The 26,271-nt window shown below is 36.8% G+C and overlaps 1 pseudogene; it reads right to left on the reverse strand.

Annotated features, from left to right (window-relative positions):
* Window positions 1–3,493: 3,493 nt before the first annotated feature.
* LOC118803082 lies at window positions 3,494–6,046 on the reverse strand (annotated as a pseudogene).
* Window positions 6,047–26,271: the final 20,225 nt, after the last annotated feature.

Here is a 26,271-nt window from a genome sequence, read left to right on the forward strand (position 1 = left end):
ATTGGTTGATTTTTTTTGTAAGGAAATGGAAAAAAGGTCTGTTCTATTTACGGGGACCCACATATCTGTACCACGTACAGATGTAATTGTGACATGTGCAAAGGTGTGGACACCCTTCTAGGTGAGCAATACCCCTTTAGCAGATTTGAAAATGTTTGTTGTAGCCAGCTAGGACTCTTTTATTCTCATTTTCACTCACTCTGCCTTGGGCCAACTTTCATGCACAGCATGTTTAAAATCTACCCACAATTTTTAATTATGTTAAAGTCACTGGACTGTGAGGGTCATTCCAAGAGCTCAACCTTGCATTTTTTGAAGTAGTTTATGGTGGATTTTGAGGTATGTTTTGGATCATTGTCCTGTTGTAGAAGCCAGCATCCTTTCAGCTTCATTTTTTTGACAAACTGTGTCATATTTGCTTCCAGAATTTGTTGATATTTTATAATAATCACAGCCTTCAGTGTATTAAACGCCTTCCCTAGTAAAACACAGACAAGAGCTTAAACATTAATGAAAACAAACAAGACAAATCCTGTCATTGTTATTCATAGCCTAATAATAATAAAAATAGGCTATAATAACAGTAAAAGGAGCTACAATACCAGTAGCATATAGGCTGACTTCACAGTAAGCTTTAGCCATTTAATTCATTTAACAAGAATCTATAGGCTGTAAACCAAGAACACAGTTAGCTTACAGGTTTCTGAGCAGAAACTCAAGCATGTTTATTTTATCTCCTATGCGGTGATACTACATAGCCTGTTGTGCTGAAGCAGGTCATTGGAGAAAGGAGCAGTCTCTTAGTCATTATTCGCAGGTCAACCAGTCTGCTGGCTAGGAATTGACTGAAACGTGGTTTTCTGGGCTGATACTCATACTGATTATTAGTAGACAAGGAGACCAATAATAGATACATAGAGCCAATATTCATCTGCCATATACTTGAAGTTTGCAGTGTGAAAATTTACAGGAACACCGGAAATACAGGAAATTTACAGGTTCTGACACAGAACACACAATTGGACATAAAATTTAATGCTGACTAAAATTTAATGAAATACTGACACTAAACATTTGACTATTATAAAAATAAAGTATATGCAGCTTCCAAACAGTAGTTTTGGAATTCATAATACTAAGACGGGCCAGTGAAGTTTTGTTTGGTTGCATTTGACGGCATGCTTATTTTGACCAATCCTTTAAGACTGTAGGAGGGACACTGAGTCTGAAGCATTTCATTTAATGCACACATACCAATCAATCACATTACATTAATGAACCACATGCATCAAGAACATGAAACAAACTAACCAGAAGAACAAGCCTCGATTGTGAAGAACATTTGCTCTGAACAGCTCACAGCTGTTCATTATTAGAGCAAGATGAAGGTGTAGGCACTGCTGTTTCAGTGTTATTCAGTGTTAACACTGAATAATGATGCATGTGCAGTTGAAAAAAAACAAACACATGAATTCTGATCTCATTAAGGTCACATGGCCATGAACTAGATATGTATCTGATCTAGGACCACATATAAGAGGGGCTCAGATCTGATTCAAATGGTCACATTTGTGAGTCCACAAACCTCTGTTCGTGCAGGAAAGTGGCACAGCAAAGCTACTCTTTGTTTTCTTGGAAAGTGACTCTTGCTTGCCTGCCACCACACCCACCCACTACCGTCAGTCGCACACGATCTCCAAGCAGGGACACGGGTAGGTGTCTTAAGTTGGGGTGCTGAAATTTTAAGCAGCATAGTTGTGACATGAACGGTGACATCATGCAAAATGATTTGGCTTTTTTTTTTTTGGCACTTTCCATCAACCATGTCATGGTGTGCCATAACATGGCAAGAGAAGACAATATACCCACATAACTGACACATCAAATTACTGATGCACCCCCTGATTTCTCAGGGTTCTGGACAAACTTTATGCAAATTAGTTTAGTGATGTCCAATCACATTGTTGATGTTTGGCACAGTAAGCGATTATGTTATGCCCACAGTCACACACTCAAACACACTCTGAGCAGGAGATATACAAATATAATATTACAGTATTCAAAGCACAGGACATTTTTTATTGTTTTTAGCTGTTGCAGTTAACCAACCTTAAAATCTGGGATGTCGCCGCACCTTCAGCCCCTCCTCTTCCAGCGTCCATGAAGCCTAATGTGAACAAAAGCCACTGGCACAATGACAGAAACCTCAGATGTGTTTGTTGGCGTGTAGAGTGTGTGTACATGTGCCACACACACTATTGATGGACACGCTACTCATACTCACAGTTGACTTGATTTCAAAATCCACATTGATATTACACATTCAAGTCCCTGTCTGCATCACATTTTGTTGTCAGAGGACAGCTTATATACACTACTACATTTTACAGTACTAGTACATTTCAGTTGTCTCAGGGGAAGGCATCCTTAAAGGGCCCATATCCTACATTTATCCTGCATATTATTATTCACACTAAGGTCTACTGAAGAGGTTTGATGGATGGATAGATATATAGATATTATATATATTAACCTTTTTTCATTCTTTTCATAGACACAACCAACATTTAAGTTATATAAATGCACACAACTAAGTGAAAATAAAAAACATGTACATTAAGATATAACTCTAAAACATAAAGGTAACTATATGTACATGAGTGTGCGGCTGAGGCTGAGGGTCTTGTAGCGGGAGTGTCTTTCAGTCTTGTAGGATACTGACCGACCCTATCTCTCTGGACAGTAGTGGGTGTCTTGAAATATATGTGTGTAGTAACGCAGTGGTCAGTGGGCGTGTTGAAGAGTAGAGAAGAGCAATGACAGGAAGGCCTGTGGTGGCACCTGCTGTCTGATTTCTACCTACTTCACTAGAGAGTAAAATCTGAGTAGACTTTCACGTTAATATAGATGCATATGTTGTACTGAAGCTTCACAGTGACAGTTTCAGAGGTGTGAAATAGTAATCTGTGCTGCTACTTTGAGCTGCTCTTTAAACCTACTGTTGGGTTAATATACTTTCAAATGCTGAATACTAAGGATCACTACAACTCAACAGAATGAGAATAACAGTCATTAGTCTGAATACAAGTTTGATGGAAAAACACAAATACATCACATTTAATTAAATACATCACAGTTCAGAGGAAGAAAATGTGTCTGTACAATCATCACCCATATTATTAAAAGAATATGAGATGTGCTGCTGTTTTGCTGGAATGAAGACCTGCAGCCACACCAGCTCCTAGTGGATAAGACTGGTTACTCCTGGACTAGAGGATGAGTAAGACTGTGCAATTATATAATATTCTGCTTTTTGTTAATGTATTACTTAAGATGTAACCTGCTTATGAACACACTTATTGTTTTCATCATACATCCATACTGACATCTTTCTGTCTGTCCTTGCCATGTGGTAAACATAGTCTCATTTAAAACGTTTTTATGAATGCAAATTTATTGTGCTTTATTTGTTTATTATTAATTTGTACAAAAAATAAAAAAGTAAAGAAAAACTCATACAGACAGCAAAATCTCAATGAAGCAAAAAGCTACACTGTTTTGTATCTTCATATTAGATGAGTTAGTTAAACTTTGTTTGTTGTGTGATTTGCAGCATTGACTTCTGTTTGAAATATGCAGTGAAATGATATCTTTCCTGAAAATTAAGACAATGTCTAATAATTAAAATAACATCAAACACAATAAAACAGAAAATGTTCTCAGTTACATTGACTATCGTACTTTGACCTGTGAATAAATATCTTGACTCTCCTTGACTCTGGGGGCTCTGGAAGGAGGTTTCTGTGCAAAATTCACACTCGCATAGTTCAAGACATCTGTATCCTCAACCTGACACAGAGCAAGAGTCATTACAAACCAGCAGAGTTCAGAATAGAAGTAGCATAACATTAATGACAGTGAAACATACTGAATATTCTAATTTTATATTTTTATTTGAAGACATGTTAATGTCACATTCACAGTTTACCTCATGTTTTGAGTTTCCTTGGTGACCACTGACAGAACCTTTAGAGAAAAATCAGTGTTTTAATAACTTTCAAATGTTGGTAAAGTTTTTCCATATGTAGTACTGCACAAAACCTGTTGACACCTGTAGAAATTATTTAAAAATCTATTTAATTGCACATTATACATTTATTTTCTCAGATAGAAACACTAAGAATGAATTCAAACAACATTAACAGTATAAGTAGTGAGTTTATATTTAGAAGTGTTTTCTGTTTAATAATTTCCAAAATTCTCAGCCCAATTCTTAAATCATTACTGTAAATCAGGTGCGCTGGTGACGGCTTTAAACAAACCTGTATGATGACGCTTGGCATCGCAGAGAAATCACAAACCGAACTTTGTTGTTCTAGCTAGCTTTGAAGAAAATGACTACTTTTTTGAAAATGATTGTCTTTTTATTGTATTAATGTTCCTTTGACAGTATTCTTATTCAGAATCTTACATTTTGCCCAGATAAATGGTTTAAACAATTTGCTCAGGTGCCGAAGACTTTTGCACAGTACTATATTTAGTATGAAATAACATAAAAATATGAAAATAAAAAAACACTTATGAACATAAAAGCTGACCTTTTTGTTGTTTCTTACATAAGAGTCCACCAAGAGCCATCATCACAATAACAGAAATCACATTGGACGTTATCAAGGCAACAATCCAGGCCTTATTACCTGAAAAGTCAAGAAACGGGTACATTTAAGAAAAAACACTGGAGATCATGTCTTGTTAGATAAGAGATTCAAGAGTCTTCAAACTACATATGTAAGTTTTCAGTGAAATTAACTTACAGAAGCTTTATTTACCTTTTCCATTAGATTTAGCTTCATCTCCACATTCAGCCACAGCACAGTAGTGAGTTCCAGCATCAGAGAGGCTGAGGTTTCTCTTGGGGAGTTTGTAGACACAGCTCTGTGTAGGAGAATCAGTCTCAGAGCTTTTCTCACACTCATCTCTGGTGTGTGGATGCATGCAGATGATTCCTGGATGAGATTCTCCTGATCCATGTCTGATCCAGTACACACTGTGTTCTCCTGAACAGTTCAGAGTAACTGCTTGTACTGAACACTGGAGTTTAACAGGTTCTTCATTCTTGGTAGCAGATTCAGGTGGAGGATGATGGTCAGTCTTCTCATCTTTAAAATAGATCAGTAAATGTAGAAGGTAAAGAGAAATAATGCTAATATCAATAATCAGTACAAAACAACAACTACAATTATAGCAAATGTGTGCAAACAGTTACCTGCAAACAGCAAAAGGGTTCCAGATATAAACTCTAAAGCAGCTGATTTTCCTTTTCCACAGAAATATATTCCTATATCTTCTTCTTTGACTCCATTAATGCTCAGATCAAATGTCTCTTTATTCACAGTGAAGCTGCTATTTTTAAATACTTGACCATATCTGTGCTTTACTTCTGTTTTAGATTCTTTAGATTCCATCAGAAATGTTCTCACAATATACTGAGGCAGTTTTCCTAAACTCTGTTTATACCAAACTAAATCATCTTTGTCTGTTTTTTGGTCACATTTTACCATCACTTCATCTCCCCGCCTCACTGTTTGTACTTGAAGATCAACGATGTCAGATGATTTCACTGGAGAGAGGGGAAAAAAAAACAACATTTGATATTTTGATAAACTAGTTAATTATAATCATATGCAAAGGTTTGCATGCCCCAGGTTAGATTACGTTTTTTTTTTTACAAAAGTATAAACACATACAAAAGTTGTGTCACATTTTGTATCTCATGTTTTATTTTTTCCAATATATTAAACTCAGTAAATAAAATGTGTGCACTAAAATGTGCAGAAAAATGCCATATTTAAGTTTTTCAGAATGTGTTACTTATTTTCGTTTAGGAAATCAACAAAACATATAATTTGACTGGAGGTGTTCAAACTTTTACATGCGACTGTACATGTAGCAGCTTGATAACATGTTAGTAACATAAACATATTAACCATTGAAAACATCACTTACCAGTTACAAAGAGACAAAGAGTGAAAAGTAATCCGATCATTGTTGCTGTTTAGACAGAGAGACAGTGAGATCTAATGTTCTGATCTCTTGTGTGTTCAGTAGTAAAAGAGCCCTCATGTGTGACCTGAATGGACGTTTTAGAGCTGTGAGCTGTTTTGATTGGTCTGATAGTTTTGAGGAAATATCACGTGGCGAGTGCTATTTCAGACCAGAAATAGTTTAACAGCTGATGGAAACAGCTTTGCTATTTAAAGAATGAAACTGAGGTTAAAGAGAATGAAGCAGAAAAGCCTTTTCTTATTTGAGTCTGTGATGATTCTGTATCTGATTAGAATGTTATATAGATTTATACATTAAACATTACAGTTCAGATCTGAGGACCAGATGTACGAGCAGGTGCAGGTGCAGTACAAAATGTGCCTTGACCTGACTAAAACATTAGCAGCAGCAGTTTTGATATATTGCGCAGTGTGTATTAACAGGAGAGGAGATACAGCGATGATGTTCAGTACAGTTCAGACAGCAGGAGATCATTACCATCCACAGTAAGGAGACTCGTTGTAGAGCTGTATAGCTGTGGGTAAGAAAGATCTCACACGGCGCTCTTTAACACAGCGCAGCTGTAACAGTCGGCCACTGAATGCGCTTTTCTGTTTATCCAGTGTGGCATGCAGGGGGTGTGAGAAACAGTAACAGTAACTCTTTACTGTAGAGTGCTGTTCATAAAGCGACATGGCACTTACATCAGTTTGCCATGACATCTGACATAACCCTACATGAATGTTTATAAATGTTTATTCCAGTGGGCATCATTCATTATAAAGGTTATATTTGCCAACTTTGATCAAGGTTTGCTAAAGTAGCCTTTATAACAGATATATTTACAGATTTATGTAGAGTTACATCAGTTGTCATGAGAAGTTTATGCAGGTGTCATATAGCCATATGAACAGCAGCCTACAGTAAAGTGTGTTACCACAGTAACTTAAGTAGTTTTGCAAAATATAAAGATGCTGAAAAGCATCACAGTGCACAGCTTTTGTCTCATTCTACAACCCTGTTTCCAAAAGAGTTGGGATGCTGTGCAAAATGTAAATAAAAACAGTGCAATGATGTGCAAATCATTTAAACCCTAGATATACTTTAAAATAGACATGTCAAATGTTGAAACAGAAACGCCACCGCCTTCTCTGGGCCCAAGCTCATTTAAGATGGACTGAGGCAAAGTCTAAATGTGTCCTGTGGTCTGACAAAACAATATTTGAAATTCATTTTGGAAATCATTGACACTTCATCCTCCCGGCTGACGAGGAGAGGGATCATCCAGCTTATCAGCACACCGTTCAAAAGCCAGCATCTGTGATTGTATGGGGGTGCATTAGTGCACTTTGCATGGATTACTTTTACATCTATGAAGGCACCAATAATGCTGATTGATATATACAGGTCTTGTAGCACCATATGCTGCCATCCAGATGACATATTTTTCAGGGAAGGCCTTGCTTATTTCAGCAAGACAGTGTCAAACCACATTCTACATGTATTACCAGCATTGCTCTATAGTAGAACAGGTTGCATACATGCAGGCAGTTTTTCATTTTGCTGGATGAATCAACAAATACAGACAGTGCTACTTGGTTAACCCCTTAAATGACCAGGGCCCAACAGCAGGTCCAACGTTTTATTAAACACTTCTATAACCTGAGGATAGCTCAGCTCTGACAGTAGATGTAGTGAGAGAAGTTGCCTGGGTGCATCTTACTGCACTCAATGAACATTTCCATGCATACTTCTCAGACATCAACAACGATGATTGGGACTGGATCGAAATCCTCTTCCTGCTCCATAATTGATTTGAATACAGTTGAGAAAGTTCACTAACTGAGATTTTAAAATATCCTACTATCAAAGCTGTTACTTATTTTTCATTATATTGGTTCAGTTGTAATTTAGCATGAGCACTGAAATGAATGGGGTTAAACTGGGTTAAAGTAAAACATTGGAAATAGAAAGGAGTAAAAAGTTAAAAATCTTCAAAGAATAAATATAGTATATGTTTTCTAATTTGGGTGACATTTTGAATATTTGGATTCAAATCTTGTTCCTAAAATAAAGCCCTGGAGGTCTATAGATTTTTTTAATGGCAGATTCAAAAACATGTTGTTTTAGTGGAGCAAACAGAGTGTGTCTGTGGGTATTTTTGCCCATTCATCCAGAAGAGCATTTGTAAGGTGATACACAGATGTGGGACGAGGGGGCCTTTCTCACAAACTCCGTTCTAGTTCATCCTAAAGTTGGAAGCGTACAATTGTCCAAAATGTCTTGGTCCGCTTGAGCATTAAGATTTTCCTTTACTGGAACTAAGAGTCTAGGCCAACCCCTGAAAAACACCCCCATAGCATTATCCCTCCTCCACCAAACTTCACACTTAGCACAATGCAGTCAGGCAGGTAACGTTCTCCTGGCATTCACCAAACCCAGACTCGTCCATCAGACTGCTAGATAGAGAAGCGTGATTCATCACTCCACAGAATACATTTCAACTGCTCCAGAGTTCAGTGGCGGCGTGCTTTACACCACTCCCCCTGATACTTGGCATTGTGCATTTTGATCTTAGGCTTGTAGCTACTCAGCCATGGAAACCCATTTCGTGAAGCTCCTAATGCGCAGTTCTTTTGTTGATGTTGCTTCCAGAGGCAATTTGGAACTGTTTAGTGGATGATTCAAAGGAGTATAGGCACTGTGCGCTTCAACACTCGGCGGCCCCACTCTGTGAGTTTGCGTGGTTTACCGAATTCGTGGCTAAGCTGTTGTTGCTTCTAGACATTTCCATTTCACAATTATAGCACTTACAGTTGACAGGGGCAGATCTAGCAGGAAAGAAATTTCACAAACTGACTTGTGGCAGAGGTGGCATCCTGTGACAGTGCCGTGTTTAAAGTCACTGAGCTCATCAGTACGACCCGTGCCACTGCCAGTGTTTGTGTATCAAGACTGTATGGCTATGTGCTTAATTTTATACACATGTTAGCAATGAGTGTGGCTGAAACACCTGAACCCAATAAATAGGTGGGGTGTCCCTATACTTTGTCAGTATAATGAATACTGTATGTACATGTGTATTTACTTATTTATTGAAGTATGTATGGATCATAGATTGTTTGTATGCATTGTGTGTTTGTATATGTGTGCATGTATTTATGTGTGATAAAATTGTATTCTATGTATTGATGTCTGACGTTTGCTGGTTTGGCAAACTGTAATATGAAACCTTAGAGCAAAGATCAGCATTTATTGGAGAACAGGCTTTTACAACATCACTATGGGCTTTGGTAGAAGTCTATGAGAGTAAAAGCATTGGTTTTTTCCCAAAAAAAACTTTTACAAACAGTCTTTGTCCCGCCTGGAAACTCTGCTATGTGATGATTGGTGGAGCTCTAAAAGGGGCGGGATCCTGAAACAAACTGTCAATACTGACACTGTGAGGTGCCTGACTGTCATCATTTCAAACTAAAAACAGTCTGCCTTTAAATACACACTCAGTGCTGCAGGGGAGTCGTTTGAAAACTAGTGCTGGTGTTCATGGCTGAATAATCTGATAAAATATTGTCATATTGCCCAGCTCTGCTATCAGCTTTAACATAATACATCTGTGTTTGTACTTGGAAAAACACAAATACATCACATTCAATTAAATACATCAGATGAGTTTTAAGCTCAGTTCAGAGGATGAAAACGTGTCTGTACAATCATCATTAAAAACATTCCACTCAGTGACTCACTTTATAAGCTCCATCTACATGATAGATTACTGTATAGCTGTACAGTATTACACTGTAGCCCATTTATAATACACAATATTAATCACCCTCTACCATTCAAAGAACAGCAGGGGCACTATCATGATGGTGTCTGTGGTTGGTATTATTGTATCAGGTACAGCATGGGGCACTCGCTACAGCAGGACTCACCAATCTTATCCACAAAGAGTCAGTATAACTGCAGTTTTTCACTACAGTGAAACAGAAACACACCTGATTCCACTTAATCAGTTTAATCAGCTGGTCTCCATCTTCAAACACTTAATTTGTTATATGAGATGCTGCTGTTTGGCTGGAATGAAAACCCTGCAGCCACACCGGCTCTTAGTGGATAAGACTGGTTACTCCTGGAGTAGAGGATGACTAAGAATGTGCAATTATGTAACATTCTGCTTTGTGCTACTGTATTCCTTAAGAAATAGCCTGGTGATGAACAGTCTGATTGTTTTTATAGTACATCCAAAGTGACCTCTTTCTGTTGGTCCGTTTAGTGAACATATTCCCATTAAAAACAGCCGTTTTCGTGAATGCAATTTTATTGTCCTTTATTTTTTTATTATTGATTTGTATAAAAAGTAAAAAAGAAAAGTAAAACATACAGACAGCAAAATATGTAAATACTCAATGAAGCAAAAAAGCTGCACTGTGTTTATCTCCATATTAGATGAGTTAGTTTCACCATCACGTCTAGTTAAACTTGGTTTATTGTGATTTGCTAGTTAACCATTATTGACTTCTGTGTGAAAGATCCAGTGAAATGAGACTTTCTTGAAAATAAAACAGTCAAATAACTAAAATAACATCAAACACAATAAATCAGAAAATGTTCTCAGTTACGTCCTGATTCTGCATAATTATAAATGCAATTTCATTGTCGTTTCTTTTTTTAATCAAAATATGTACAATAAGTAAAAAAGAAAAGAAAAACTCATACAGACAGCAATATATATATAGAGTTAGTTTCACCATTATGTATTGTTAACTGTTTGTTGTGTGATTGCTAGTTAAACATTGATCTTTGAAATGAGATGTTTCTGGAAAATAATACAATGTCTAATAATTAAAATAACATGAAACATAATGAAACAGAAAATGTTCTCAGTTACATTGACTATCGTACTTTAACCTGTGAATAAATATCTTGACTCTCCTTGACTCTGGGGGCTCTGGAAGGAGGTTTCTGTGCAAAATTCACACTCGCATAGTTCAAGACGTCTGTATCCTCAACCTGACACAGAACAAGAGTCATTACAAACCAGCAGAGCTCAGAATAGAAGTAGCATAAAATTAATAACAGTATAACATACTGATTTTATATTTTTATATGAAGACATGTTAATGTCACGTTCGTGACGTACTTTACCTCATGTTTTGAGTTTCCTTGGTGACCACTGACAGAACCTTTAGAGAAAAATCATAACATTTTATGATGACTTTTAAATATTGGTAAGATTTTCATGTTTATTACTGTACAAAAGCTGTCGACACCTGAAAAAAATTCATTGCGCAGTGAGCATTTATTTTAGAAGATCAAAACATTAATATTAGAATAATACAAACAACATTAACAGTATATGTAGTGAGTTTATGTTTAGAAGTGTTTTTTGTTTAATTATTTCCAAAACTCTCTTCATTGCAGCCCAACTCTTAAATCATTACTGTAAACAGGTGCAGTGGTGACGGCTTTAAACAAACCTATATGATGACGGTCGGCATTGCGGAGAAATAAGGAAACCAAACTTTGTTCTAACTAGCTTTGAAGAAATCAACTACTTTTTTGAAAACAAGACATAAATGGTTTTAGAGAATTTGGTCAGGTACCTAAGACTTGAGCACAGTGTTGTAGTTAGTATGAAATAACATATATATTTAAACAGAAACACTTATTAACATTTAACACTGACCTTTTTGTTGTTTCTGACGTAAGAGTCCACCCAGAACCATGATCACAATGACAGATATCACATTAGATATTATCAAGGCAACAACAATCCAAATGGGATTTTCTGAAAAGTCCAGAAACAAATAAAAAAAAAAAAACACTGGAGATCATGTTTTGTTAGATAAGAGATTCAAGAGTCTTTTAACTACTTAAAATGTAAGTTTTCAGTAAAAAATAACTTTAAAAAGCTTCATTTACCTTTTTCAGTAGATTCAGCTTCATCTCCACATTCAGCCACAGCACAGTAGTGAGTTCCAGCATCAGAGAGGCTGAGGTTTCTCTTGGGGAGTTTGTAGACACAGCTCTGTGTAGGAGAATCAGTCTCAGGGCTTTTCTCACACTCATCTCTGGTGTGTGGATGAATGTAGATGATTCCTGGATGAGATTCTCCTGATCCATGTCTGATCCAGTACACACTGTGTTCTCCTGAACAGTTCAGAGTAACTGCTTGTACTGAACACTGGAGTTTAACAGGTTCTTCATTCTTGATAGCAGATTCAGGTGGAGGATGATGGTCAGTCTTCTCATCTTTAAAATAGATCAGTAAATGTAGAAGGTAAAGAGAAATAATGTTAATATCAGTGAACAGTACAAAACTGCAATAAGAACATTTACAGCGAATGTGTGAACACAGTTACCTGCAAACAGCAAAAGGGTTCCAGATATAAACTCTAAAACAGCTGCTTTTGAATTTCCACATAAATATATTCCTATATCTTCTTTTTTGACTCCATTAATGCTGAGATCAAATGTCTTATTATCCACAGTGAAGCGGCTGTTTTCAAATGCTCGATTAAATCTGTACTTTTTGTCTGTTTTAGATTCTTGAGGAGAGTTTCCTTCAGTCAGAAATGGTCTCACGACATACTGAGGCAGTTTTCCTAAACTCTGTTGATACCAAAGTAATAAATCATGTTTGTCTGCTTTTTGGTCACATTTTATTGTCGTGTTGTCTCCCCGCCTCACTGTTTGTACTTGAAGATCAACGATGTCAGACGTTTTCACTGAAAAGAAAAAAAAAAACTCTTCATAAACCAGTTATTTATAGTAATATGCAAAGGTTTGCATGGCCCTGATCAAATGACATTTTTAATGCACACATTTTAATGGATGATTACTGTTTATTTGCTTAATTTTAACATTGTCAAAAAATGAAAACATGTAGCTTATACAAGTTATGGCACATTTTGTATTTCATGTTTTATATTTTCCAATAAAATTTACAAAAAAATGCCATATTTAAGTTTTTCCCTTGTAGAGAATTGTTACTTATTTTCCTTTAGCAACAAAACATGTAATTTGACTGGAGGTGTTCAAACTTTTGACATGCGACTGTACATGTAGCAGCTTGATAACATGTTAGTGATATAAACATATTAACCATTCAAAACATCACTTACCAGTTACAAAGAGGCAAAGAGTGAAAAGTAATCCGATCATTGTTGCTGTTTAGACAGAGAGACAGTGAGATCTAATGTTCTGATCTCTTATCTGTTCAGTAGTAAAAGAGGCCTCATGTGTGACCTGAATGGACGTTTTAGAGCTGTGAGCTGTTTTGATTGGTCTGATAGTTTTGAGGAAATATCACGTGGCGAGTGCTATTTCAGACCAGAAATAGTTTAACAGCTGATGGAAACAGCTTTGCTATTTAAAGAATGAAACTGAGGTTAAAGAGAATGAAGCAGAAAAGCCTTTTCTTATTTGAGTGTGTGATGATTCTGTATCTGATTACAATGTTATATAGATTTATACATTAAATATTACAGTTCAGATCTGAGGGTCAGATGTACAAACAAGTGCAGACGCAGCATCAGGGCCAGATATTCATTTTTCAAAATGGGGGAATTCCCCCCTTAAATGTATCATATAGGGGGGATTTATACACTTTGGGGGGATACTACTTGTGAGCTTAACTATAGGTCTTTTTGAAAGCTTTCTGAAAGAAGGACACTCCATCTCTTTCATGAATTTAACCAGATGACCAAATTTTGAATTAGCCAATTTGTTTTCTGCTATAAAGTAGACAGTTTTGAGAAGCCCCTTCGTTTCCTCCTCACACTGCAACTGCGTAACTTCAATGGCATTAGCCATCGCATTCTTTGCTGAATCTGCCTCATGCTTTCTTTTCAAGGCTGCAGTATGAGAAGCACCATCTGAGTGACGCCTTAAAGTTGACGTTTCGTAACATCGGTTGGTAAAAGGTGCAGCAACAAACATTTTAGAAATCGAGCAGCTAATTTTACCATTGTTAAGTTAGAGCTGCAGATATATTCTGAGCCAGTTAGTCTGAAACTTGTGTTTGGACTGCTGCTTCACCTTGCTAATGTTACTATAACCTGACTGAGGATCCTGAGGATTATTATGCTTAACGCTGACATCGCTAGCACTGCTGTTTCCGGTGTTCTTTTCTGAGCGGGTTCCACTTCAGATGATGTAGATTTATGTTTTGCTTGCCTTTAAGTCAACATCATTGAAGCCTGTCTGTAAATGTTAGTGAGAGATTCAGCAGCAGAGGGTGCTGGTAGGCTCATAGATAGACGGAAAGAGAGTGCGCCAAGTATATCATCCAGAGCGGAAGTCGGTCCATTCGGCCAGTCGTCCCGCATTCCACACTGGTGCAAATGTTGGCTGAAAATGATTAAAAATCGCTGTAAATGTCTGTGGGAATTTCATGCATTGTAAATGTTAAATTTGCGGGAATCAATCAAATTATGAGCAATACCCACAATCCCACACTGAAATTCAGGCCCTGAGCATGAAATGTGTCTTGACATGACTACAACTTTCACCCACAATATGCCTGAATTTAATGTTCAGTTTACTAAGACTGCAGATTATTACACAAAAATCTACTCTCACTCTCTAACTGCTCACTTGTGGAGCTCAGATATTGAAACCTGAGTAAAATAATGGAGCCGTCAGCAAGAGGAGATAAACGTTCAGTGGTAAAAAGTTTGTGGTATTGATACATAAAGTTTTCTTCACATAAATATTCTGCAGGGGTGTAATTCTACTCCAGCTTAGATAATAGAGTTTATGAAATGATTACACAGACTGCTTTCTCACGTACGTACATCTGTTCCTGAGAGTTTAAACAGGTATTCTGATGTTAAACATGCCTTCAGCAAATTGTCTTCCTTTGAGGCCCTAATGCTTACATACTGCTGGGTTTAAAGAGGGAAAAGTAAATATCAGCCGCATGTGTAATTTCTCCACCCACTTTTTGCACAATCCTTCCTCATTTTGTGTGACCATGGCGTTGTCTCAAAAGTAGTCGGCAGTTTGTAGTAGGGGTGGGAATCTCTAGGCACCTCACGATTCGATTTGATTACGTTTCGATTACGGGCTGTGATGCGATTATAAAACGATTATCTTTTTTTCTATACAGAATTTCTTTTTTCTCACTGTGTGACGACTGGGTACTTTTACAGCAAAGTATTTGTAATGATCCATAATGAATTTACTTCCAATATATTTTACTAATAAAACAAATGGAAGCGATGAGGTAAGTCAACTGGAAGACTCTCATTCACTGCTCTTGTTTGGAGCACATGAGACGCTGCTGCCACTCATCTGTGATAAAATGCACTGTTACGGTGAAATAATGGATGGTAATGGATGTCCACGCAGCACATGTTCGGTGAAGGTGTTGTTGGGGGGGGGGCAGTTTTCGCTGTGTCAGTAAAATATCTTTGATATTTATTAGGGGGACCACCTGTGGTCAAAGGCAGGGGCTCACAATCCCCCAGGCCCTCTGGGAAAACACAGCAGCAGTAGAAGTCTGGGCCAGTGTGTGTGCAGCTGCCGTTATAGTGCCTCACGTTAGGGTAAGCAAACAAACAACATGAAGAAGAGCTCTTTCTCCCATCACCAGTTGAACTGTGTGAGGTTATGTTGGGCCAGAGGGAGCTAATAAGCTAAAACCTGTAGTTCTGTCAGATGGTTCAGTGAGAAGGAGAACTGAGGATATTTCAGCTGGTCTTCAGTCACGGCTGTTGGACAGGTTGCATACATGCAGGCAGCTTTTCATTCAACTGTATGAATCAACAGATACAGACTCAGTTAACCCCTTAAATGGCCAGGGCCCAACAGCAGGCCCAAAGTTTTATTAAACGTTTCTATAACCTAAGAATAGGTCCTTGTATTTACTATATAATAAGCCTTATTCTATAACAAGCCTGGGATTTTAGGGATTTATGGTTCTGGTACGCTACCTGGGAGAAAAAACATACAATGTATTGGAAACATTTGTGACTGAAACTGGCCTGACCTGAGGAAAATGTTTAGCTGTATGCACTGACGGTGTAGCAGCATTGACTGGCCATAAAAGTGAGGTTACTGCATGGATAAAAGCTATAAACTTGAACATTATGTTTTGAATGCAGTGATGGTGACAATGAACTCAAGAGCACTACAGAGAAGGACAGACCTGACACAGCAGCACTAGCACTGTTTTTTTCAACTTGGCCTGTGTAGCTATAGTAGCTTACCTGGCTGACATATTCAACTTGCTTGGCGGCCTCAACCTATCAGTATGAGAGGCTGTGCATCTATACTGGAAGTCTGTGACAAAAGCAGTGGCTTCATTAAGAGAGCGGAGCTTTGGGGAAAACGACTAGAAGACGGCGTTACAGACATGTTCAGCCACCTGACAGAGTTTCTCCACACAAGCAACCTGACAGTAGATGTCGTGAGAGAAGCTGCCTTTGTGCATCTTGCTGCATGAACATCTCCATGCATACTTCTCAGACATCAACACCAATGACTGAGACTGGGTTCAAAATCCATTTGCTGCTCCATAATTGATTTGAATAAAGTTCACTGAGATATTGAATTATTCTACGATCAAAGCTGTTACTTATTTTTCATTATTTTAGTTTAATTGTAATTAAAGCATAATCACTGACATGAATGAGGTAAAAATGGGGTTATAGTAAAACACTGGGAATAAAAAAGAGTAAAAAAGTTAAAATGTTTCCAAAAATAAATATAGTATATATTTTCTAATGTGGATGAGATATTTATATTTGGATTCAAATCATATTCCTAAAATAAAGCCCTGGAGGTCTATAGATTTTTAATGTTAGATTCAAATGCATGTTGTTTTAGGGGAGCAAGCAGGGGTCCATACTAATGTCGTCCCATCATCCCAGGGGCAATTAAAAAAAAGGCAGAGGAAGATTTTTCAGCAGATTTGGGATGCTTCAGGGGTGATAAATTTTATGCAAAAACTAAAGAGTTAATGTCTAAGACATAATCATAAAATCATGAACATGTCAGTTGTCCACACCCACACTACATATAACAATGTTTAATCCAGAAACTTTTTTAATTCACATTTATCATGACATTTCTACCACTACCATAGTGCTAATTTCCGTTAGCCTGTCAATACTAATTCCTATGTAATTTTATCATCGAGCTAATGGCATGTGGCATGTTTTGGACTTTGGTATGGTTGTATCAGGTACAGCATGGGACACCCACTACAGCAGGAGTCACCAATCTCATCCATAAAGCGTCGGTGTAACTGCAATTTTTCATTCCAGTGAAACAGAAACACACTTGATTCCACTTGTTTAATCAGCTGGTCTCCGTCTTCAAACAGTTAATTAGCTATATGAGGTGCTGCTGTTTGGTTGGAATGAACCTGCAGCCACACCGGCGTGTAGGTAAGATTAGTTACTCCTGGAGTAGAGAATGACTGAGACTGTGCAGTTATGTAATACTGAACCTATTGCTACTGTATTGATTAAGAAGTAACTTTGTTTGATCAATAGGATTGTTTTTATTGTACAGCCACCTCTTTCTGTCTGTGTGGTGAACATATTCTCATTTAAAAAACAGTGTTTTATGAATGCAATTTTATTGTCTTTTTTTTTTAGCTAAAATATGTACAATAAGTAAAAAAGAAAAGAAAAACTCATACAAGCAGCAATATATCTATATCTATATATCTTTATATTAGATAACATATTAGTGAGTTAGTTTCACTATCATGTATAGTTAACATGTATAGGTATATTTGTTTGTTGTGTGATTTGCTAGTTATTATTATTATTGATCCAGTGAAATAAGATGTTTCTGGAAAATAACACTGTCTAATAATTAAAATAACATCAAACACAACAAAACAGAAAATGTTCTCAGATACACTGACTATCGTACTTTAACCTGTGAATAAATATCTTGACTCTCCTTGATTCTGGGGGCTCTGGAAGGAGGTTTCTGTGCCAAATTCACAGTCGCATAGTTCAAGACGTCTGTATCCTCAACCTGACACAGAACAAGAGTCATTACACACCAGCAGAGCTCAGGATAGACGTAGCATAATATTAATGACAGTATAACATACTGTATGTTTTAAATTTAAATGTTTAAATAAAGTCATGTTAATGTCACATTTGCACTTTACCTCATTTTTTGAGTTTCCTTTGTGACCACTGACAGAACCTTTAGAGAAGAATCACAAAATTTATAATGACTTTTAAATATTTGTAATCTTCAATGCTGTACAAAAGTTATCGGCACCTGAAGAAATGATTTAAAAATCATATTGCGCAGTGAGAATTTATTTTATCAAATAAAAAACAGTATTATTGTATTAAAATAAATACAAACAACATTAACAGTATACGTAGTGCGTTTATGTTTAGAAGTGTTTTTGTTTAATCATTTCCAAAACACTGTTCATTGCAGCCCAATTCTTAAATCATTAAGGTATATAAGGCGCGCTGGTGACGGTTTTAACAAACCTATGTTATGTCGTTTGGCATCACAGAGAAATCAGGAACCAAACTTTGTTCTAACTAGCTTCGAAGAAATCAACTACTAAAAAAAAAAATCCTGTGTCTTTTCTTGTATTAATGTTTCTTTGAACTCATTCTTATTCAGAATCACCTGTATTGCCCAGATAAATGGTTTAAACAATTTGCTCAGGTGCCTAAGACGTTTGCACAGTACTATATTGAAGATGAAATAACATATATATTATAATAAAACACTTATAAACATTTAACGCTGACCTTTTTGTTGTTTCTTACATAAGAGTCCACCCAGAACCATCATCACGATAACAGATATCACATTAGATGTTACCAAGGCAACAATCCAGATCTTATTTCTGAAAAGTCCAGAAACAAATGAATTGAAGAAAAATCACTAGAGATCATGTTTTGCAGGATAAGAGATTAAAGCGTCTTTTAACTACTGGAAATGTTAGTTTTGAGTGCAGTTAACTTACAGAAGCTTTATTTACTTTATTTAATGTAAAAGATAAAGAGAAATAATGTTAATATCAGTGATCAGTACAACACTACAATAAGAACAACAACAGTGAATGTGTGAACACAGTTACCTGCAAACAGCAAAAAGGTTCCAGATATAAACTCTAAAGTATTTGTCTTTCCTTTTCCACAGAAATATATATAAATATATATATATATATATATATATATATATATATATATATATATATATATATTTGAGGAGAGTTTGCTTCAATCACAAATGGTCTCACGACAAACTGAGGCAGTTTTCCTAAACTCTGTTGATACCAAACTAAATCATCTTTAGCTGCTTTTTGGTCACATTTTATTGTCGTGTTGTCTCCCCACCTCACTGTTTGTACTCGAAGATCAGCGATGTCAGACATTTTCACTGGAGGAAAAAAAAATCATAATAAAGCAGTTGTTTATAATAATATGCAATGTTTTATATGCCCCTGATCAAATTATGTGATTTTAATGCACAATTACTGTTTATTTGCAAAATGTTAACATATTGTAATAAATCTTAAAACATATGTGGCTTAAAAGTTATGTCACATTTTGTTTTTCATGTATTATTTTTTCCAATATATTAAACTCAGTAAATAAATAGAATTTGTGCATTAAAATTTGCAGAAAATGCCATATTTAAGTTTTTTCTTGTCGATAATGTGTCAGACTTTTACATACGACTGTACATGTAGCAGCTTGATAACATGTTAGTGATATAAACATATTAACCATTCAAAACATCACTTACCAGTTACAAAGAGGCAAAGAGAGAAAAGTAATCCGATCATTGTTGCTGTTTAGACAGAGAGACGGTGAGATCTAATGTTCTGATCTCTTATCTGTTCAGTAGTAAAAGAGGCCTCATGTGTGTGCTGTTACTGAGAGGAAATAAAAGTCCAGTGATCAAAAGTTTTCCTCACATAAACATATTACTGGGGTGTAATTCCACTCCAGCTTAGACAACAGAGTTTGTGAAATGATTACACAGACTGCTTTCTCACGTACGTACATCTGTTCCTGAGAGTTTAAACAGTTATTCTGATGTTAAACATTCTTTTAGCACATTATTCATTTGAGACCCTAATGCTTACATTAAGCTAATTTTAAAAGAATGAGAAAAGTAGATATCAGCCAAATGCGTAATTTCTCCACCCACTTTTTACACAATCCTTCCTTATTTTCTGCAATCATGGCTGATTGTGCTCAAAAGTAGTATGCAGTTTGTAGTATGTGACAAAAGAGCACAAACATAACCAAAGCAACCAAAACGAAAAAGGGCAAAGACAAAAAGATCCAAAATCAGAGTCCAATACATGAAACAGCAAACAATAATACTTCACAATAATACTACCAATAACACTAGCTTTAAAAGGAGAAGCAATACCTCAGAACTAGGCTATGCTTAAGCCTGGGCTTTTAAACTAAACTGAACAGGTCATATGACATAAAAAACAGGTGCATCATATCAGCACTCTGGTGACTGAACGTTGATAGAAGGATTGAGGAAGTTTGAGTCATGTGATCACTCCACTCCAACGGGATTCTAGGAAATGGAGTCAGAGTGTGAGTCTGAGCTGGAGGGCTGTGTGACAAACATGACTTTCTCCAGTACTGCTCTGGCCAAAAATAAAGTATTCAGCCAGAGCTCATTCATTCATTCATTCTTATATGAGTACATGAATGACAGCAAAATGAAAGAAAATAATTTGTCTTGCTGCTGCACTCATTGCATTGCTATCTCTGCTGGTCTTGAGGTGGGTTTGTTTACATCTATTAAAGTTAATTTTCTGCCTAGATAACATGTTTAAAACAGTAACTATACATTAGTTTTTCTCAAGATATAAAGAAGCTGAACAGCAACCTTGTTTCCAAAAAAGTTGGGATGCAAAAAACAAAAATAAAAGTTTTGTTTTGTAAACAAAAATAGAGTTCAATGATGTGCAAATGATTTAAACCCTAATTTTATTTTAAAATAGTACAAAGACAAATTTGAATTCCTTTTTGGATATCATCGACACTTCATCCTTCAGGCTAAGGAGGAGAGGGACCACCCAGCTTGTTATCAGCACACAGTTCAAAAGCCAGCATCTGTGATGGTGATATATACACATCTTGTACCAACATATGCTGCCATCCAGTTGATGTCTTTTTCAGGGAAGGCCTTGCTTATTTCAGCAAGACAATGTCAAACCACACGCTGCATGTATTTCAACAGCATGACTGTAGTAAAAGAGTCCTGGTGCTAAACTGGCCTGCCTGCAGTCCAGTCCTGTCACCCATTGAAAACATTTGTCACAATATGAAACGAAAAATATGACAAAGGAAACCCCGAACTGTTGAGCAGCTGAAATCATATATCAAACAAGAACAGGAAAATATTTAACTATCAAAACTACAGCAGTTGGTCTCCTCAGTTCCCAAATGCTAAGAGGATGTTTTTAAAAGAAGAGGTGAGACAACACAGTGGTAAACATGTCCCCATCCCAACCTTTTTTGAAATGTGTTGATGGCATCAAATTCAAAATAATCATGTATTTTTTCAAAAGAAAGTTTTTCAGTTTCAACATTTGACATGTTTTCTTATTAATTTTCTCAATTAAATATAGGGTTTAAATGAGGGTTTGCTCATCATTGCACTTTTTTGAAATGGGGTTGTATTTAGTAGCTAAGCGGATTTCTCAATGCAAAAAACATGGAGAAGACCCCATTCTCCCATCAGCAGTTGAACTGAGGTTATGTAGAGCCAGAGGGAGCTAATAAGCTAAAACCTGTACTTCTGTTAGATTATTTAGTGAGAAGGAGAATTAAGGATATTTCAGCTGATCTTCAGTCACGGCTTTTGGACAGGTTGCATACATGCAGTCAATTATCATTCAGCTGGATGAAACAATGAATACAGACAGTGCTACTCAATTAACCGCTTAAATGGCCAGGGCCCAAAACACTTATTTTCCACCTCGACCTGTGTAGCCAAACTAGCTTACCTGGCGGACATATTCAACTGGCTCAGCAGCCTCAACCTATCACTGTGAGAGGCTGTACATCTATATTCATTGTGCATTAATAAATGGAGCTTTGGGGGAAATGGCTAAAAGACTGTGTTACAGTCTGTGTTACGTCCCATTGAGCCGTTCCATCGTCCTGGGGACAATAAAAAAAGCACACAGGAAGATGATTCAACAGATTTGGGACGCTTTAGGGGTGATTAACTTCTCTTCAATAACTAAAGAGTTAATGTCTCTAAAACAATCATGTAATCTTGAAAGAATTAGTGAATGAAGCTGTTCACTCCCACCCTAAATACGGCAATGTTTAATCCAGAAAATGTTTTTTAATTCATATTCTAAGTGGCATTTATCATGAAAGTTCTACTGCTACCATAATGCTAATTACCGTTAGCTTGTCAATGGTAATTTCTATGTAATAATAGCATCAAGCTAACAATTGTGAACCTTCACTTTCTTTAGCATGTTGTACTGTAAACATGGACAATTAAAGCTTGTAACAAATACTGTATACTTTGTATGTTGGTGTATTTCAGTTTCTCTGTAATCTGGTTGAATAGACTAGCAGAGTGCTCTAATGTTCAGGGAGCCAATGATGTCTCATTGCCCAAGTGTTCCAATTATGTTCCATTGCACAATAATGATCTTGCTATTTTTTTTTTCTTAAGCCAGGCATAAATGATAAATTAAAAATGTTTGTAATTACTATTCACAAGCTATTTCTGATACCCATTGCAATGTACATTGGTTCTGAAGAGCAGCAACATTCCGGCATTAATATATAGTAATTTTAATTTTAAGTGTTATGGAAAGAAAATCTGAACACAATCTGAATTTAGTTTATTAGAAGTAATAAAGTGATACATTAAAACATTACATATTTTGTGTGAGTTTTCATACACATAAACATATACACTATAAGGACAAAAGTACAAAAGTATACACAACTACATTACACCTATAGGAGCTTTTATGACATCCCATTCTAAATCCATAGGCATTAATATGTAGTTGGTCTCCTCTTTGCAGCTATAACAGCTTCCCCTCTTCTTTTTTCACAAGATTTTGGAGGGTGTCTGTGGGAATATTTGCCCATTAATCCAGAGGATCATTTGTGAGGTCAGACACTGATGTTGGATGAGATGTCTGACTCACAATCTCCTTTCTAGTTTATCCCAAAAGTGTTCGATGGGGTTGAGGTCAGGGCTCTGTGCAGGCCAGTCAAGTTCTTTCACACCAAACTCACCCAACCATGCCTCTATGGACCTTGCTTTGTGCACTGGGGTTTAGTCATGCTGGAACAGAAAAGGTTCTTCCCCAAACTGTTCTCACAAAGTTGTAAGCATACAAGTCTCCAAAATGTCTTGGTATGCTAAAAGAGAAAATTATACTAAAGAATTCCCTTTACTGGAACTAAGGGGCCTAGGCCAACCCCTGAAAACAACCCTATAACATTATCCCTCCTCCACCAAACTTTACACTTGACACAATGCAGTCAGGCAATGAATGTTCTCCTGGCATTCGCCAAACCCAGACTCGTCTATCAGACTGCCAGATAGAGGAATTTGGTTCAACTGCTCCACAGTTCAGTGGCGGCGTGCTTTACACTGCTCCCCATGACGCTTGGTGTTGTGCATTTTGGTCTTAGGCTTGTGTGTAGCTGCTCGGCCATGGAAGCCCACTTCGCGGAACTCCTAACGTAAGGTTCTTTTACTGATGTTGCTTTCACTGGCAATTTGGATCTCTTTAGTGAGTGATTCAACAGAAGATAGGCACTGTGCGTTTCAGCACTGGGCGGACCTGCTCTGTGAGTTTGGGTGGTCTACCGAATTCGTGGCTAAGCTGTTGTTGCTCCTAGATGCCTCCATTTCAGAATAATAACACTTACAGTTGACAGAAGCAGATCTAGCAGGACAGAAATTCCACATCCTATGACAGGGTCATGTTTAAAGTCACTGGGCTCATCAGTACAACCCATTCTACTGCCAGTGTTTGTCTATCGAGACTTAATTTTATACACCTGTTAGCAATGGGTGTGGCTCAAACACCTGAACTCAGTAAATATGATAGATCCCAATACGTTTGTCCACATAGTGTTTACAGTATGTATTTGTGTATTCATGTATTTAATGATGTATTTATGGACTGTAGATTGTTTGCATGCATTGTGTGTTTGTATATATGTGTATGTATGTATGTATGTGTGATAAAATTTATTCTATGTATTGCTGCCTGACATTTTGCTGGGAATCTGTAATATGGGACTTTGGAGCAAAGATCAGCATTTATTGTAGAACAGGCTTTTACAACATTACTATGGGCTTCAGTAGAAGTCTATGAAAGTATTATATATTATATACTAATATTATGTTAGTATAAAAAATCTCAGTGTTTAATGGACTGTAGGCTTTTACAAACATACCCTTTGTCCCACCTGGAAGCTCAGCTATGTGATGATTGGTGGAGATCTAACAGGGGCCAGATCCTGTAACTGCCAGTACTGACACTGTAAGGTGCCTGACTGACATCATCTCAAACTAAAAACAGTCTGCCTTTAAATACACACTGAGGGAATCGTTTGAAAATTAGCGCTGATGTTCATGGTTGCACAGTCTGATAAAACATTGTTACATTGCTCGGCTCTGCTATCAGCTTTAACATATTACATCTGTCTTTGTAGGTGAACAACAACACATTCTATTAAATACAACCCCAATTCCAAAAAAGTTGGGATGCTATGTAAAATGTAAATAAATGTAAATAAAGGTAATTTAAAATGGACTAAGGCAAAATGGGAAACTGTTCTGTGGTAAGATGAATAAAGATTTGAAATTCTTTTTGGAAACCACGGATGCCATGTCCTGTGGAGGAGACGGACCATCCAGCTTGTTATTGCAACTCTGATGGTATGGGGTTGCATTACTGCCTATGGTGTAATTTTCTCGTGGAGGATGATGGTCAGTCTTCTCATCTTTAAAATAGATCAGTAAATGTAGAAGGTAAAGAGAAATAATGCTAATATCAATAAACAGTACAACAGTACAAGAACAAAAAACAATTACAGTTGAATGTGTGCACACAGTTACCTGCAAACAGCAAAAGGGTTCAAACTCTAAAGCAGCTGATTTTCCTTTTCCACAGAAATATATTCCTATATCTTCTTCTTTGACTCCATTAATGCTCTGACCAAACTTCTAAACTCTGTTTATACCAAACGAATTACGTTTCGCTGTTTTCTGGTCACATTTTATTGTCACTTCATCTCCCACCTCACTGTTAAGTACAAATCCTGCATTTACAAAATGGTGCAGTAAAACAGTCCAATTCCAAAATCCTAAACTGTCTTGTAACAGTCCTGACTCATTAATATTTATGTTCCCAAAATGTGTATATCCATTTCCATACCGGCTCACATTCTAGCCCAGCAGGAAACAATGACGACTGAGCATCAGCAATGGAAATGATGGACTCTCTGTAGAAATTGTACCGTTCCAGGCTGTGAAGGGATGTTGGAACTTTTCATTCCTTTCCCAAGGAACGAAGCTGTCAACAGGCAGGGCTGATGTTCATCTTAAAGCAATTCTGATGTTGTCTTCCAATTTTTAATCATAAGTTTTACATTCCACCTTAAATGCTGCAGCTTGCACAGGTGACAGAATGTAACTGAAGTATCATTTAAGGTGGAACAGTAGTAAAAGAGGCCCCATGTGTGACCTGAATGGACGTTTTAGAGCTGTGAGCTGTTTTGATTGGTCTGATAGTTTTGAGGAAATATCACGTGGCGAGACCAGAAATAGTTTAACAGCTGATGGAAACAGTTTTGCTATGTGATCTGTGTTCTGTATCTGATGAGAATGTTGTATTGATTTATATATGTATATGTATGAATGAGCAAAATGTGCTTTGATGCAACTACAACATTCATCCACAAAATGCCTAAATTTAACATTTAGTTTACTAAGACTGCAGCTTATTACACAAAAATCTACTCTCACCCACTGACTGCTCACTTGTGCAGCTCAGAGATTAAAAGGCTCAGTGAAATAATGGAGCCGTCAGCAAGAGGAATAGAGAGTTTGTTGTTGAAGAAGTAGCTGTCAAATAAATAGTTTTTATTACAGAATTACACATCCTACAGGGGTGTAATTCTACTCCATCTTAGACAATAGAGTTTATGAAACAACTACACAGACTGCATTCTCACATACGTACTGTTC

Source organism: Colossoma macropomum, unplaced genomic scaffold, assembly GCF_904425465.1.
Source record: "Colossoma macropomum unplaced genomic scaffold, Colossoma_macropomum, whole genome shotgun sequence".
In the NCBI taxonomy this organism is placed as follows: domain Eukaryota; kingdom Metazoa; phylum Chordata; class Actinopteri; order Characiformes; family Serrasalmidae; genus Colossoma; species Colossoma macropomum.